This window comes from Canis lupus, chromosome 8 (genome assembly GCF_048164855.1).
Source record: "Canis lupus baileyi chromosome 8, mCanLup2.hap1, whole genome shotgun sequence".
In the NCBI taxonomy this organism is placed as follows: domain Eukaryota; kingdom Metazoa; phylum Chordata; class Mammalia; order Carnivora; family Canidae; genus Canis; species Canis lupus.
Window position 1 is genome coordinate 34475645 of NC_132845.1, and position 16731 is coordinate 34492375.

General features: G+C 43.2%; 2 long non-coding RNA genes across 3 annotated transcripts in view; one reads left to right on the top strand and one right to left on the bottom strand.

Moving 5' to 3' along the window:
* LOC140638084 (uncharacterized) overlaps positions 1-16731 on the top strand; it is a 29037-nt gene that overhangs the window by 10831 nt on the left and 1475 nt on the right. The window contains exons 2-4 of the long non-coding RNA XR_012035265.1: positions 1667-1796; positions 15961-16072; positions 16619-16716. This is a non-coding gene — a long non-coding RNA (uncharacterized lncRNA). The remainder of the gene's footprint in view (positions 1-1666; positions 1797-15960; positions 16073-16618; positions 16717-16731) is intronic.
* On the bottom strand, positions 618-11905 carry LOC140638083 (uncharacterized). Of its 2 annotated transcripts, XR_012035263.1 has the most exons (4): positions 11710-11905; positions 11116-11223; positions 2102-2314; positions 618-763 (listed from the first exon to the last, which is right to left on the bottom strand). It is a non-coding gene; the product is annotated as an uncharacterized lncRNA (long non-coding RNA). The 2 variants fall into 2 exon arrangements; XR_012035264.1 differs by lacking the exon at positions 2102-2314 and having other exon boundaries at positions 745-763; positions 11710-11900.

Consider the following 16731-nt stretch of genomic DNA (forward strand, 5'->3'; position numbering starts at 1 on the left):
TCTCCTGTTCCTATTGAGTACATAAGCCATTTAAAAGCCACTAAAAATGATAATTTGTAGAAAAATTACAAAGGAGTTAAATCTGTCTTTAGGTCTTCAGTTTGTCAGTCCTTCCTAACATCAGATGGTAGATGGATCCTGATTAAATTATGCCACTTGTCACACATTTTCTCATATCAAAAAAAAAAAAAGTTAATGTGTTTAAAAGGAGTTTAAAATGCTGCCAAAGCAGTACTGTCAGAAACCATTAATCTTTAGCTATCTACATACTCCAGAGTAAGGAAAATATTTTACAGGAAAGAATTGTGCCAGCACAGTCATCTAATCTACCTAACCAAGACAAGCTGCATTATAAGGGCAATCTAGGGCACCTCGCTGGCTCGGTCTGTAGAGCATGCAACTCTTGATGTTGGGGTCATTGGGTATAGAGATTGCTTTAAGAAGGGGGGGTGGCAGGCTAAAATTATTGAGCAGTCTATTCACCATTCAAGAAAGTAAGATCTGTGTTACCATTCATTTTCTTTCATGTTACTCTTGTGTTGAAGATGGCTTTTCAACAAATGTGTGTTGATTACCAATGTTACATAAAGCACTACCTAGTGCCTTGAGGGTGGGAATAATGTCCTCAACTGCATATTCAAAAAATGTTTATAGGATGAAAGAACACAGGGCCCATGCACTTGTAGGATGTTATCTTCTCTATGAAGCATTCTCTTATCTCTTGATGTTACTGAGAAGTTTCTCCCTAGTGTTTCCATTGACCCTGGTTGGAGAAAAAGATATAAATTATAGTGGATGAAATAGGTACTATGAAAGAAGGAAGTAAAATACCAGTGGGAGCATAGAGGATAATTCATTCTGCCTTAGAGTCGGTCAGAGACACCTACTGAGAACTGGTAGCTTCTCCCTGGGCTGTGTAGGGTGAAATGGGGAAGACTGATTTCCAAAGAAAGGAAATTAATTCAAGTCACAAAGAAATGAATAAGAATGCCTTTTAACAAAAGGATTTCCCCAAAGTGCATTGCACCGAATATTTGAAGATTACTTATAGTATGAAGACAATTTTTTTTTAAAGATTTTATTTATTTATTCATGAGAGACAGAGGCAGACAGGCAGAGGGAGAAGCAGGCTCCATGCAGGGAGCCTGACGTGGGACTCCATCCCGGGTCTCCAGGATCATGCCCCCGGCAGGAGGCGGTGCTGAACCACTGAGCCACCCAGGGATCCTCTATGAAGACAATTTTTAAACCACATAATTAACATGGAGCCAGTATGAAGGAGAAGTAACATAATATGTAATAGCTGAGGTTAGGTAAATTAGAGGGAGAAAATCTCATTCAGTTTATCCAGTTCCCCTCAATCAGACCAGCCAAGGTCCTGACAGAGGGCTTAGCATGTGTTACACAATAATTTTTTAAAATAAGTTTTGGTGGATCCCTGGGTGGCTCAGCGGTTTGGCACCTGTCTTCAGCCCAGGGCCTGATCCTGGAGTCCTGGGATCGAGTCCCACGTCGGGCTCCCTGCATGGAGCCTGCTTCTCCCTCTGCCTTGTGTCTCTGCCTCTGTGTGTATCTCTCATGAATAAATAAATAAAATCTTTAAAAATATATATTTTGCATTTACTTGTATTTGATAAAGACTTCTTTCTTCTTCCCCCACTAACAGCCATTTGCCGTATTTCCACTTGGCTCAGGCAGAACTGGAGGAACCTTCCCTAAGAGGCTGATTTGGGTATCCACGTAATCAGCTGCTCCTCGGGCACTTACATACGGTGTAAAATAAAATTCTCACATTGGTAAGAGCATGATTCTCATACAAGTAGTGAGCATGGGACAAAGTTTTATTTAACTTACAGTGAGGGAACCAATGGAATGACAGCTGCGGAAGAAAGGATTTGAATAGCGAGTACATAGCGTTAGCAGGAAAGAATGAAGATTGCTAAGCTAGGTATGGAACTGATTAATATCCTAACGATCAATAAAAACCTAACCTTCAGAGTATCCTTTGTTTTCAAGCAGGAAACAACAAATTAGCCCTCCTTAACGTTAACCTGTAACTTTTTAGGGTTGCACACTGGGGCTTCTCACTCACAGATAGTACCTCAGATGTCTGTGAGCCAGCTTATACTCTGGCATGATATTAAAAATATCATGCAATCATCAGTCTCCCAAGTGCTGGATATTTTTTTCTGCTAGTAGTGCTGGCTGTCTTCGTGTGAGAATGGCCGCAGAACTGTCTGGCATCCTGATGGGATGGAGCAGGCCCAGAGGGAAAATCATAACAATGAATGTGTCCTGTGGGCCAGCTCTGCAGCTACATGGGAAGTAAAAAGGAAGAAATTAGACTTGAAATGCATGATTTCTAGAGTCTGTGGAAGAGTCTTCCCGTTATCAGATGTGCAAAATTATATCTATAATTTTAAATATATATATTTGTTCTTAACGAAAGCCCCCACGTTGTATACGCCTCATTGTGTAAACCCACAAACCTGGATCTGCCCTGCCAGGGTCAGGCCTAGAGGAACTGCTTGTACAACATCACAGTTACCCTGATCCCATTCTCCCAATAGGACCTCAGGCACACGGTGGTCCTGGCACCCAACAGGAGAGGAAATGTGGTCAACTTTGGTCAAATCTCCACCCTGGTTCAATCACATGTAAGGTCTAGGCAGGTGGTCAAGCTCATTGAGGACACAGGGCTGCCTCTGTGGGCTTGGGAGAGCAGGACTTCTTAGAATGGTTGGAGAGGACACAGGACAGATATACTGGAGGTACTTAAGATTCCTTATCTGTAGAATGAGGATTAAAAAGATCCATCTGACCTACTTGAAGGTCATTATGGTGAGAAAAGTGAACTAAAAGGTCTAAATAGTATAAATTTATTTTTAAAACCCAAATGACTTTGAATATTCAATAGTGCTCTGATAAAAGATGGCGTAGATGGAATGAAGAGAAATATTTGTTAAAGAGAAAGATATCTGATATTTGTTTATTTAGAAATGTGTTTTTGGGATCCCTGGGTGGCGCAGCGGTTTAGCGCCTGCCTTTGGCCCAGGGCGTGATCCTGGAGACCCGGGATCGAATCCTACGTCAGGCTCCCGGTGCATGGAGCCTGCTTCTCCCTCTGCCTATGTCTCTGCCTCTCTCTCTCTCTCTCTCTCTGTGACTATCATAAATAAATGAAAAAAAAAATTTAAAAAAATATTAGAAATGTGTTTTTTGTTGTTAGAAATGTGTTGAATCAGGGCTCCTAGTGGGAAAAAATTTATTATAGGATATTGAAATCTCACCTAAACTCTTAGGAAGCTAGGGAAAACAACTCTTATACACAGCCTAGAACAAACCCCAACAACCAAGGGGATTCTTTAGCAAAAATACCTGCACCCAAAATTCCACAACTGAGGCTCCACTTTGGATGTCAAAACCTCTGTCACCCTATGACCATGCTTGTCAGAAGATTAACCCCTAGATCTGGGGCCACCTTCTTCCATTGCTCACTTTTGAATCTAGTTCTCCTATGGGTGAGTCTAAGAAGTTGAGCCTAGTTTATATGCAACTGTAAGAGTCTTGGGGTGTAGTTTTTTGGGAGATGCAGGTGGGGCTTCTATTTGGAAATATGTGGAAAATGACCAAATTTAAGGAGGTGTTCAAAGCTATGAAGACTGAATTTCTCCCTCAGAAAAGTACACCTTTATGTCTCAGGCCATAAAAGCCACTAAAAGAATTAAAAGGAGCTAGGTTATGGTAAATAATTCCATAATAATAAAGCAATAATTAATACAAGTAATTTGTAGTAAGCAACTGCTCAGTGTTTACTGTGACGCTAGACACTGCACATATAGACTTGTTTAATCTTGAAGAACCTGTAAGTGGAGTACCATTGATTCCATTTTACATGTTAAAAAAACTGAGATTTGGGATGCCTGGATGGTTCAGTGGTTGAGTGTCTGCCTTTGGCTCAGGGTATGATCTCGGGGTCCTGGGATTGAGTCCCACATCGGGCTCCCACAGGGAGCCTACTTCTCCCTCTGCCTGTGTCTCTGCCTCTCTCTGTGTCTCTCATGAATAAATGAATAAAATCTTAAAAATAAAATAAACAGATTTAAGGTTACCCAAGACTGGGGCACCTGGCTGGCTCAGTAGATAGAGCATACAACTTTTTTGATTCTGGGGTCCTGAGTTCAAGCCCTAAGTTGGGTGTACAGCTTACTTCTAAAAACTCTTAAAAGTTTAACTTAATAAAGTAAATGAAGTTACCCAAGATCATAAATTCCGTAAGCAGCAGAGCTGGACTGAGAGCCCCAGTCGGTCTGGCTTTCATCATGCTCTGGATGGAGCTGGGTGTGGATATTTTGTCCCTTGGTGAGAAAATGTCCTTCAACTACACTTTATTTAGAGGGATGCAAAAAAGGCTGGGGTCTTCAGGCTACCCTCCCTCTCTACACTTCTGCTACTTCCTACTTCTATTCTCTTCTTTAAAACCTCTTTAGAACAAGGAAAAGTGAAGAAGAAATAATTAGAAAAATGCTTCTGACTTCTCAAAAATCTGCAGTCATAGGTTTTAACAAGAATGCTCTAGGCTCTGACATTGTCTGACGTAGCCAGCAGGCTTTAACTTTTGTTGCCCCAGTCACACACCTTTCTGACCTGGGGGAAGGAAGCCTCCCTTCCCCAAAACCACTGTCGAAAAATGTAGGCCTTTCCCCTGAGGATAGGGCTGTAAACAGCTCTTAGACTCACTTTGTCTTGTATTAACTTCTATTTTCCTTGAACATTCTTGTTGATTTGGGATGAGCTCTCCACTATAAGATTCTAGACCAATCCTGTCACCACTAATCTCATAGACCTGTTATTATGTGCCAGGTGGGGCTGAGAGACTCCCATACAAACAGGATTCTGATTATCTGAATGGTACCTGGGGCAATTCTGGGATTGGTGAGTAGATAAGGTTTTCCCTGCCCTCATGACCTATACTTCCTTTTCTTTTTTAAAAATTTATTTATTTATGAAATAAACCCTACACCCAACATGGGGCTTGAACTCACCACCCCAGGGATCAAGAGTCACAGGCTCTTAGCAACCCAGCCAGCCAAGTTTACCTTCATCTTAGAGAAACATTGGCATTTTATTCTCTCCTGTGCTGGGAACTGTCAACAGATTCCTAAGGCAGGAAAGCATTCAAGAGAGACAGGAAGAGAAAGTTGTTTTAGGTAATATGTTGAGGGTTCCCAAGATCGCTCTCAGGTTGGATAACTCAGTAGGAAGACTCACAGGACTCAGCACATAGTAGTAGTCATGAGTCTGATTTATTACAGTGAAAGGAAAACATACTCAGCAAAGGGAAAAGATCCATGGGGCAAAATCTGGAGTAAGCCAAGCACAAACCTACAGGGTCCTCTTCCAGCAGAGCCATAAAGAATGTGATAAAGTTCCTCCAATAACAAGTGGTGGTAACTCACAGATGGCACATGGTCAGGGCCCTTTTTGGTGCAACCATTGCTCTTTCTTTTCTTGGTCACCTTGGAATCGAGGAATCCAAAACTGACAAATTATTTTTAAAGAGATTTTATTTTTCAGATCGGTTTTAGGTTCACAGCAAAAATGAGCAGAAAGTATAATGTTCCCATAAAACCCTTGTCGCCATAAACATAATATTGCTTATTTGCAATATTCCACATTACAGTAGAACATTTATGACAATCAATGAAAGTATATTAACAAATAATTGTCGCCCAAAGTTCATAGTTTACATTAAGGTTCACTCTTGCTGTCATATATTCTATGGGTTTTAACATGTATGTGGTATGTATCCACCCCAGTAGTATCATACAGAGTATTTTCACTGTTGTAAAAATCCTCTGTGCCCTACCTATCTCTTGGAAACTGCTGTCTTCATAGTATGACTGTTCCAGAGGTCATACAGTTGGAATCAGACAGTATATAGCCTTTACAGATTGCTTTTTTTACTTAGTAATATGCATTTAAGTTATCCATGTTTTTTCAAGGCTGAATAGCTCATTTCTTTTTAGTGCTGAATAATATTTCATTGTCTGAGTGTACCACAGATTATCCATTTACCTACCTGGTTGTTTTCTTTTTTTTTTTTTTTTTTTTTTTTTTTTTTTTTTTAAAGATTTTATTTATTTATTCATGATAGTCACAGAGAGAGAGAGAGGCAGAGAGACACAGGCAGAGGGAGAAGCAGGCTCCATGCACCGGGAGCCTGATGTGGGATTCGATCCCGGGTCTCCAGGATCGCGCCCTGGGCCAAAGGCAGGCGCCAAACCGCTGCGCCACCCAGGGATCCCACCTGGTTGTTTTCAAGTTTTGGCAACTGTAAGTAAAGCTCCTATACACAACTATGAGCAGGTGTTTAGGTGGATATAAGCTTTTAATTCTTTTGGATAAATACCAAGGAGGGCAATTGCTGGATCATGTGGTAAGAGTATGTTTAGTTTTATAGCAAACTGCTGAACTGTTTTCCAAAGTGGCTGTGCCATTTTTTATTATCATAAGCAATGAATGAGAGTTATTTCTGCTCCATATCCTCCTAGCATTTGGTGGTATTAGTGTTCTGGATTTGGGCCATTCTAATGGGCGTGAAAGAGAACTTCAAATGTGCACCCTGTGCCCCCCTACAGATGTGTAGTGGTATCTCATTTTCATTCACATTTCCCTGATGACATTTGGTGAGGCATCTGTTAACTAGGTTGTTTACTATTTTTTTAAACTTTTATTGATTTAAGTAATGTCTACACCCAACATGGAGCTTGAACTCAAAACTCTGAGATCAAGAGTCAGATGCTTTACCAACTGAGCCAGCCAGGAGGTACCCCTTGACTTTTTAATTTAATTTAATTTAATTTAATTTAATTTAATTTAATTTTTTAAATAAGCCCTATACCCAAATCAGAACTTGAACTCAGGATTCTGAGATCAAGGTTCACATGCTCTACTGAATGAGCCAGTAAGATGCCCCTCTTTTTGTTTATTTTTAAAGTCTTTGTATAGGGGCACCTGGGTGGCTCAATCAGTTAAGTGTCTGCCTTCAGCTTAGGTCATGATCCCAAAGTCCTGGGATCAAGCCCCACATCAGGTTCTGCACTCAAGGAGCCTGTCTCTCCCTTTCCTTCTACTCCTCCCCACTCATGCTCTCCCTCTCTCTCAAAAAAAAATTAAATAAGTAAATAAAATCTTTGTATATTTTGGATGAGAGCCAGATTATCCATCAATATGTTAAAAAATATTAGATGTATCTTTTACAAATATTTTCTACAAGCCCGTGGCTTCTCTTATAATTCTCTTGATCTCTCACACATTTTTAAACTGACATTCCTAAAATTTTTCATCAAAATTTTATGGAGCTGTGATGGATATAATTCGCTTTGATTTATTAATATTGATATTTGACAATAATATACCACTCCTTTAAAGATAGTCAGTGAAATTTAATACTATAACTGATACTGTTAGGCATTTTAAAAACACATGAAGGGCAGCCCGGGTGGCTCAGCGGTTTAGCGCTGCCTTCAGTCCAGTGCGTGATCCTGGAGACCCTGGATGGAGTCCCACATCAGGCTCCCCGCATGGAGCCTGCTTCTCCCTCTGCCTGTGTCTCTGCCTCTCTCTCCTCTCTGTCTCTCATGAATAAATAAATAAAATATAAATAAATACATAAATACATAAATAAATAAATAATAAAAACACATGAAGCTACTTTGGAAGTGAGAAATTTTATTTCATTATTTTTCTTCTTGATCTAGTATTTTCATTCCACTTCCCTCATAATATTTTATCCTAACAACATTTTTATGTTCACACATCTTTTTTTGGTCAAATTATTTTATTTCCCTGTAAGTAGAAGTATATTTTTAAAAAATGTTTTAAACTTCCTAAGAGCTTTAAAGCTTATTTTCTTCTATAGTACTTATTTAACAGTTATATATAGCTGATCAAAAAAGCAGAGATGTAAGTATTGGTAAATATTAAACACAAAACGTAACATTTTATTGGAAATACATCATTTAATGAGATTATATACATATATATACACATATTTTTTAAAGTTTTTTTTAAGTAATGTCTTCACCCAACATGAGGTTTGCACCTATAACCCCTAGATCAAAAGTTGCATGCTCCATTGAGTGAGCCAGCTAGGTGTTCAAAGATGATATATATTTTTAAGCAACTAGTACATTTAGCTATTTATGAATATTACTGATTTCTAAAGTGAGACAGAATATGTTATCAATATTGTCCCTATTTTTCATTTTTATATATGTAATTGCTGGAAAATCTTATTCACAGAAATGAGTAGATGGATCTGAAGGGGTTTTGTTATAGCAGTGTCACTTGATTCTTTGAACTACTTCCAAGTTATATGCTGTTAAAAAAAGAGACAGCCGACCCAAAATGGAATCACTTATGCTAAGCCCACATCAACGGACCAAGACTTAATACCTAACCTAATTGCAGGGAATCCCTGGGTGGCGCAGCGGTTTGGCGCCTGCCTTTGGCCCAGGGTGCGATCCTGGAGACCCGGGATCGAATCCCACATCGGGCTCCCGGTGCATGGAGCCTGCTTCTCCCTCTGCCTGTGTCTCTGCCTCTCTCTCTCTTTGTGTGACTATCATAAATAAATAAAAATTAAAAAAAAAAAAGAATCAATAACCTAATTGCAGTTTCAGACTCTTCCAGAATATAATCTTATTTTTTTCAAGATTTTAGTTATTGATTTGAGAGACAGCACAAGCTGGGGCTGAGGCAGAGGGAGAGACAGACTCCCCACAGAGCAGGGATCCCAATTCGGGGCTGGATCCCAGGGCTCTGGGATCATGACCTGAGTCAAAGGCAGACACATAACGGACTAAGGCCCAGGTGCTCCCCAGGACATAATATTAATCTGTCAATCTAGAATTTTCTGATCAACACCAATGAGGTAATCTGCCTGACGGACCCCCTGTGGTCCCTCATAGGAGGCCTGGCCTTGGCCGAAAGAATCCGCTTTTTGCTAAAATAACTTCCTTGACCCACTTCCTTCTGCCTATAAAAGTCTTCCAGTTTGTGTAGCTCCTCAGAGCTCCTTTTATATCTGCTAGATGGGATGCTGCCTGAATCATGATCATTGAATAAAGCCAGTAAGATTTTTAACTGTACTTAGTTGAATTTTGTCTTTTTTTTAACAATACCAAACGATGATGATTTGATATTTCATAAAAAAACAATTTTTAAAGTTTATTTTTTAAATAATCTCTACACCCATTGTGGGGTTTGAACTCATGACCCTGAGATAAAGAGTCATATGCTCTTTTGACTGGGCCAGTCAGGCCCCTCCAAAGTCATTTTTGATGGGGTCTATTTTGTAGACATTTTGATTAGGTCCCCTTCCTATTTTATTGGAAACCACCTGACTTGAAAAAGGATTTTCTTCCCCACCCAAAAAAAGGATTTTTTTTTAAAGATTTTTATATATTTATTCATGAAAGACACAGAGAGAGAGGCAGAGATACAGGCAGAGGGAGAAGCAGGCTTCTCACAAGGAGCCTGATGCAGGACTCCCAGGACCCTGGAATCATGCCCTGAGCCAAAGGCAGATGTTCAACCGCTGAGCCACCCAGGCATCCCAAAAAAGGATTTTCTGTCTAGTCACTGGAGTCACCTTGTCAACACCAGTGCCAACATTGTTTTTGAGAAACGACACCATGTTTGGACCCTGAGGTTTTTATGCCTTAGGACAATGTACCATTATAAGATTTTGACGAAAGAAACAAAAGCAAAAATGAACTATTGGGACTTCGTCAAGATAAGAAGCTTTTGCACAGCAAAGGATACAGTCAACAAAACTACAAGACAACCTACAGAATGGGAGAAGATAATTGCAAATGACGTATCAGATCAAGGGCTAGTTTCCTAGATCTATAAAGAACTTATTCAACTCAACAGCAAAGAAACAAACAATCCAATCATGAAATGGGCAAAAGACATGAAGAGAAATCTCACAGAGGAAGACACAGACGTGGCCAACACGCACATGAGAAAATGCTCTGCATCACTTGCCATCAGGGAAATACAAATCAAAGCCACAATGAGATACCACCTCGCCCCAGTGAGAATGGGGAAAATTCACAAAGCAGGAAACCACAAATGTTGGAGAGGATGTGGAGAAAAGGGAACCCTCTTACACTGTTGGTGGGAATGTGACCTGGTGCCGCCACTCTGGAAAAGTGTGTGGAGGTTCCTCAAAGAGTTAAAAACAGACCTGCCCTACGACCCTGCAATTGCAGTGTTGGGGATTTACCCCAAAGATACAGATGCAGTGAGACGCCTGGACACCTGCACCCTAATGTTCACAGCAACAATGTCCACAATAGCCAAACTGTGGAAGGAGCCTCAGTGTCCATCGAAAAATGAACGGATAAAGAAGCTGTGGTTTATGTATACAATGGAATATTCCTCAGCCGTTAGAAATGACAAATACCCATCATTTGCTTCGACGTGGATGGAACTGGAGGGTATTATGCTGAGTGAAGTAAGTCAGTCGGAGAAGGACAAACAGTGTATGTTCTCATCCATTTGGGGAATATAAATAATAGTGAAAGGGAATATAAGGGAAGGGAGAAGAAATGTGTGGGAAATATCAGAAAGGGAGACAGAACATAAAGACTCCTAACTCTGGGAAAAGAGCTAGGGGTGGTGGAAGGGGAGGAGGGCAGGGGGTGTGGGTGAGTGGGTGACGGTCACTGAGGGGGGCACTCGACGGGATGAGCACTGGGTGTTATTCTGTATGTTGGCAAACTGAACACCAATAAAAACAACTTTATTATAAAAAAAAAAAAACAGGAGTAGAATGCAAAGATACTCATGGCTTTGGGAAAACAAAACAAAACAAAGCCCTCCAATTCCTCAAAACATGAACTATATCCTGCACCACTCCAACACAGGTGAAGAGTGTCCTCCCACATCCCACGTAGCTGGAGGCTAGGCGTAGAGGTTCAGATCTCTCTGCGGTTGGGCCTGTGGGACACTCATGTGGACACACTAGGGGAGGGCCCCAGCTTTCTCTCCTCATTCGTGTGGGGGCCATATTTCTGGGGTGAGCCCTCTTCCGTTTCTTACCTCAGAGCAGCACCGATCCCTGTTTGTCGGGAGCACCAGATCATTGTCTAGGGAGCTGGAATAGTTGAAGCCAGAGACCATCTCTTCCAAGACCTCCTGGGTGCAGCTCTGCAAATAGAGTGCCCCGTAAATACAGGGCCAAGAGACCTTAGGGTCCTCCCGCGACATCACCCCCAGGGGACACCTGCATTAGAAACCACGTTCTCCTGTTCAGGCCAGAGGGGCAGCTGTGGAGACATCTGGCAAGGAGGAAGCCAGATGAAAGAGGCTCTTGGGCTCATGACTCCCATACTGGGAGTTGAGCTTGGTCCCCAGGACCCCCCTTCTCATCTGCCTGCTATGGCCTGGGGTCTGAACATCAAAGGTGTGTCAGGCTGCCAACAGCTGGCAGCTGGTTTGTGCCCAGAAGGGCATGTTCCTCTCCTCGGTCCCCTCTACACTCGCACACACACATACACACACACACCCAGACACACTCACACACGCATAAACACACAGACACACACACAAGGAGGTGGCAGAGGTGGGAGCCCGCTCAGCTGAGATCACAGTGTGCCTGCTCTCCAGTGGCCTCCCCAGGTTGCCTTGTTGTACCTGTTGAGGTCTCCTGCCACATAAGCAGAAACGTCGGAGAAGAGGGCCGAGCTGACGTCGACAGCTACGTGAACATCTCTCACTCTGGACTCTCCAGAGCCCAGAGCAACTCAAAGTAGGACAACAGCAAGAGGACATCTTGTTCTCTCAACCGTCTCCAGTAAAGTGAGCGGTTGTGGAATGCAGGTGCCTGGTTACCAGAGTTCCAAATCAGTTGCAGGCCTGTCACCAAGGAAGTGACATCACTTTTTCAAGATACTGGGACCTGGGCCCCTTCCTCCAGTCAGCCCTATCCAGAGCCCCTTCTTGGCAGATGAATGCTTACCCCATGCCATCCCCTTAGCTTTACATCATGTGCCAAGAAATGCCATAGACACAACCCACTGAACATGCAATGAGGTCTACCCGTGAGGACACGGAGCTGAATTCAGACCTTTATTTCTGAGTTTTCTCAGTGCTATGTCATACCTAACCCACTGGGTCTCTCAAATAGTTCACAGTTTCCCAACCTGCACTGTGGAGATCAGCCTGGAATCTCCTAGAATCTACTTCCTAGGCACATCACCAGGGGTCTATGCATGATATTTATAAGGCGTGTGGGCTGGTACCCAGTGTATCTGAAGCACAGATATACGGATGGAAGATTGACCAGAAGGGGTGGGATGAGCCATGGAGCACCGCTTGGCAGAGGCCTGGGCTCCAGCAATGGAATATCACAATAGCAGGTTCCTCTGGCCTCATTTCGATGGGCGCACCACGATGTGGTGGTAACGCTCCAGGAGCCAGACAGGGTCTGAGGCTAGGACTTCCAGTACTATGTTGACTAGCAGTGGTGAGAGTGGACATCCCTGTCTCATTCCTGGTCTTAGGGGAAAGGCTCCCAGTGCTTCCCCATTGAGAATGATATTTGCTGTGGGCTCTTGGTAGATGGCTCTTAAGAGTTAAGGAGTGTCCCCACCGTCCCTACACTCTGAAGAGTTTTCATCAGGAATGGAGGCGGTATTTTGTCAAATGCTTTCTCTGCATCTATGGAGAGGATCCCATGGTTCTTGTTTTTTCTCTTGCTGATATGACCAATCACATTGATTGCTTTAGAGTGTTGAACCAGCCTTGCATCCCGGGCATAAATCCCACTTGGTCATGGTGAACAATCCTCTTAATGTCGCATTGGATCCTATTGGCTAGTATCTTGTTGAGAATGTTTCCGTCCATGTTCATCAGGGATATGGGTCTATAATTCTCCTTTCTGCTGGGTTCGTTGTCTAGTTTTGGAATAAAGGCGATGCTGGCCTCAGAGAACGAGTTTGGAAGTACCCCGTCTCTTTCTATCATTCCGCACAGCTTTAGTAGAATAGGTATGGTTTCTCCTTTCACGTTTGACAGAATTCCCCAGGGAAGCCCTCTGGCCTTGGACTTTTGTGTCTTGGGAGGTTTTTGATGACGGCTTCAATTTCCTCCCTGGTTATTGGCCTGTCAGGTTTTCTATTTCTTTCTGTTCCAGTTTTGGTCGTTTGTGGTTTCCCAGAAATGCGTCTATTTCTTCTATATTGTCTAATTTATTGGTGTATTGCTGCTCATGATATGTTTTTTAAAATCGTTTGTGTTTCCTTGGTGTTGGTGGTCATCTCTCCTTTGTCATTCATGATTTTATTAATTCGTGGCTTTTCTCTCTTCTTTTTAATAAGGCTGGCTCATGGTTTATCTATGTTCTTAATTTTTTCAAAGAACCAACTCCTTGTTTTGTTGATCTGTTCCACAGGTCTTCTGGTCTCTATTTCATTAAGTTCTGCTCGAATCTTTATTAACACTCTTCTTCTGCTGGGTGTAGTTTCTATTTGCTTTTTTGTCTCCAGCTCCTTTCCATGCAAGGTTAGCTTTTGTACTTGAGTGCTTTCCAGTTTTTGGATGGATGCTTGCATTGCGATGTATTTGCCCCTCAGGCTGCTTTTGCTGTATCCCAAAGATTGTGACCGGTTGTATCTTCATTCTCATTGGCTTCCGTGAATCTTTTTAGTTCTTCTCCAATTTCCTGCTTGAGCCTTCCATCTTTCAGCAGGATGGTCCTTAACCTCCCCGTGTTTGAAATCCTTCCAAACTTCTTCTTGTGATTTAGTTCTAATTTCAAAGCATTATGGTGCCAAAATAGGCAGGGGACGATCCCAATCTTTTGGTATCGGTTCAGGCCTGATTTGTGACCCAGTATGTGGTCTATTCTGGAGAAAGTTCCATGCGCAGTTGAGAAAAATGTGTATTCAGTTAGTCTGATGTAAATTTCTGCAAATATCTGTGAAATCCATCTCGTCCGGTCTATCATTTAAAGCTCTGGTTTCTTTGGAGATGTTGTGCTTACAAGATCTGTGGATCGTAGAAAGCGCTACATTCAAGTCACCAAGAGTAAGTGTATCGTTATCTCAGTATGTCTTAACTTTGGTTACTAACTGGCTGATATACTTGGCAGCACCCACATTCGGGGCATAAATATTGATGATTGTTAGGTCTTCTTGTTGGGTCGATCCTTTAAGTATGATATAGTGTCCCTCTTCATCTCTTCCTACAGTCTTGGGGTTAAACTTTAGTTTATCTGATATAAGGATGGCTACCCCTGCTTACTTTTGAGGACCATTTGAATGGTACATGGTTCTTCACCCATTCATTTTCAGGCTGTAGGTGTTTGCCTCAAATGAGTCTCATGGATCCCTGGGTGGCTCAGCAGTTTGGCACCTGCCTTTGGCCTAGGGCGCGATCCTGGATTCCCGGGATCGAGTCCCACGTCCGGCTCCTGGCCTGGAGCCTGCTTCTCTCTCCTCCTGTGTCTCTGCCTCTCTCTCTCTCTCTATGTCCATCATCAATCAATCAATCAATCAATCTTAAAAAAATAAAAATGAAATGAGTCTCTTGTAGACAGCAAATAGGTAGGTCTTGCTTTTTCATCCAGTCTGAAACCCTGCACCTTTTGATGGGCTCATTAAGTCCATTCACGTTCAGAGTTAGTATTGAAAGATAGGAATTTAGTGTCATCATGATACCTATGCAGTCCCTGTTTTTGTGGATTGTTTCCTTGGACCTCCTCTTTCTATTACAGAGTCCCCCTTTGTATTTCTTGCAGAGCCGGCTTGGTGGTCACATATTCTTTCAGTTCCTGCCTATCTTGGAAGCTCTTGATCTCTCCTTCTATTCTGGATGAGAGCCGTGCTGGATAGAGTAATCTCGGCTGCAGGTTCATCTCATTTAGGATCCTGAATGCATCCTGCCGGCCCTTTCTGGCCTGTCAGGTCTCTCTGGAGAGGTCTGCTGTTAATCTCATATTTCTACCCATAAAAGTCAGAGATCTCTTGTCTCTTGCTGCTTTAAGTATCTTCTCTTTCTCTTTGGAATTTGCAAGTTTCAGTATTCAATGTCGAGGCGTTGACTGGTTTTTATTCCTTTTGGGGGGGAATCTCTCCATTTCCTGGATCTGAATGCCTGTTTCCCTTCCCAAGTGAGGAAAGTTCTGAGCTATGATTTGTTCAAATGCATGTCTGGACCTCTGTCCCTTGCGGCACCCTCGGGAACCCCAAGGAAATGGAGATTTTTCCTTCTGAGGCTGTCATTTTTTTCCCTTCACCGATCCTCATGATCTTTTAAATGTTTTTATCTTTTTTTCCTCAGTTTCCCTCTTTGCCTTCAACTTGTCTTCTATGTCTCTCACTCGTTCTTCTACCTCATGAACCCTCGTCTTTAGGACCTCTAGTTTGGATTGCATCTCATTTAACTGATTTCTAATTTCTGCCTGGTGACCTCTAAAATCTGCAGTCATGAAGTCTCTTGAATCCTTTACGCTTTTTTCTAGAGACACCAGTAGCTTTATAATTGTGCTTCTGAATTGGCTTTCTGACGTTGAATTGTAATCCAAATTCTGTAACTCAGTGAGAAAGAGGAATGTTCCCGAGTCTCACTTTTGAGGTTAGTTTTTCCTTCAGTCATTTTGCTCAGTGCAGAGTGGCCAGAAACAAGTTGTATTGGGAAAAGGAGAAAAGAGCAGAAAAAAAGGAAAGAAGAAGAAGAGGGAGGAGGAGGAGGGGGAGGAAGAGGAGGAGGACGAGGAGGAGAAGAGAAAAAACGGAGGGGAAGCAAACAGAAAACCAAAAGCCAGGGGGCGTATCCTCTGAATCTATGTACTGTAACCCCCTCGACTTCCCCTGGACCTTTGCAGTGCTGTTTGGGCAATAACTGGCTTTTCTGCTGTCCTTCTATGTGGTCTTCTGGTGGCAGGTCCTGCTGTGCTGTTTCTAAGGAATGAGAACCTGGGGGAGCTGCGCAGGCCCCTGCCAGGTGCACGGCAAAGTGGGAGCTGTTCATCCTGTGAGGTCCCTGCTCATCCCAGGTACAAGGTGACCCCAGGAGGAACCACTGTGGCGGCAGCCAGCTCCCCAGCCCTGGAGTCAGCTCCCGCAGTAGCTACCTCAGCTCCCAGTCTCCAGGGGCCTGGATGCTCCGGGGGCAGGGCCGTGGACCTGCACAACTTGGATCCCCCTGGGCAGGAACATCCTCCTCTCCTGGGCCTTTGGGCTTTGCCTGTCCCGGGTGGAAGCCGGGTCCTGGGCTGTGCCCCTAGTACCCTGGGCGCTGGGACCTGCGCTGCTGGAATCCGCACTCGGGGCCCTGGGGCCCCCTGCAGCCCTTTAGGCATCTTGGCCGCGGGGTGGGGGCTCCCCCTGGGCGCAGGTGCTCTGTTAGTGCCCCCGGGAGCCTGAGGGCCTCCCCACCCTCCTGGGATCCTGCCAAACTCACTGGAACTCATGCTCCTCTGGGGGGGGGGGGCTCTCCTGCCCTGGGGGCCTCGCCCTGGAGCCTCAGCCTGGTTCTTCGGGGGGCCTCCCCTTGTTGCCTTTTTTATTTGTTTACTTTTTCCCCATCTTCCGACCTTCAGAGAAGCGCCAACTCTTCTCACTGCGGCCTTCCAGCTACTCTCTATTTAAATCTCAGGCCGAATTCATAGGTTTTCAGGATGATGCTAAAGTTATCTAGGTAAGTTGGGGGGGG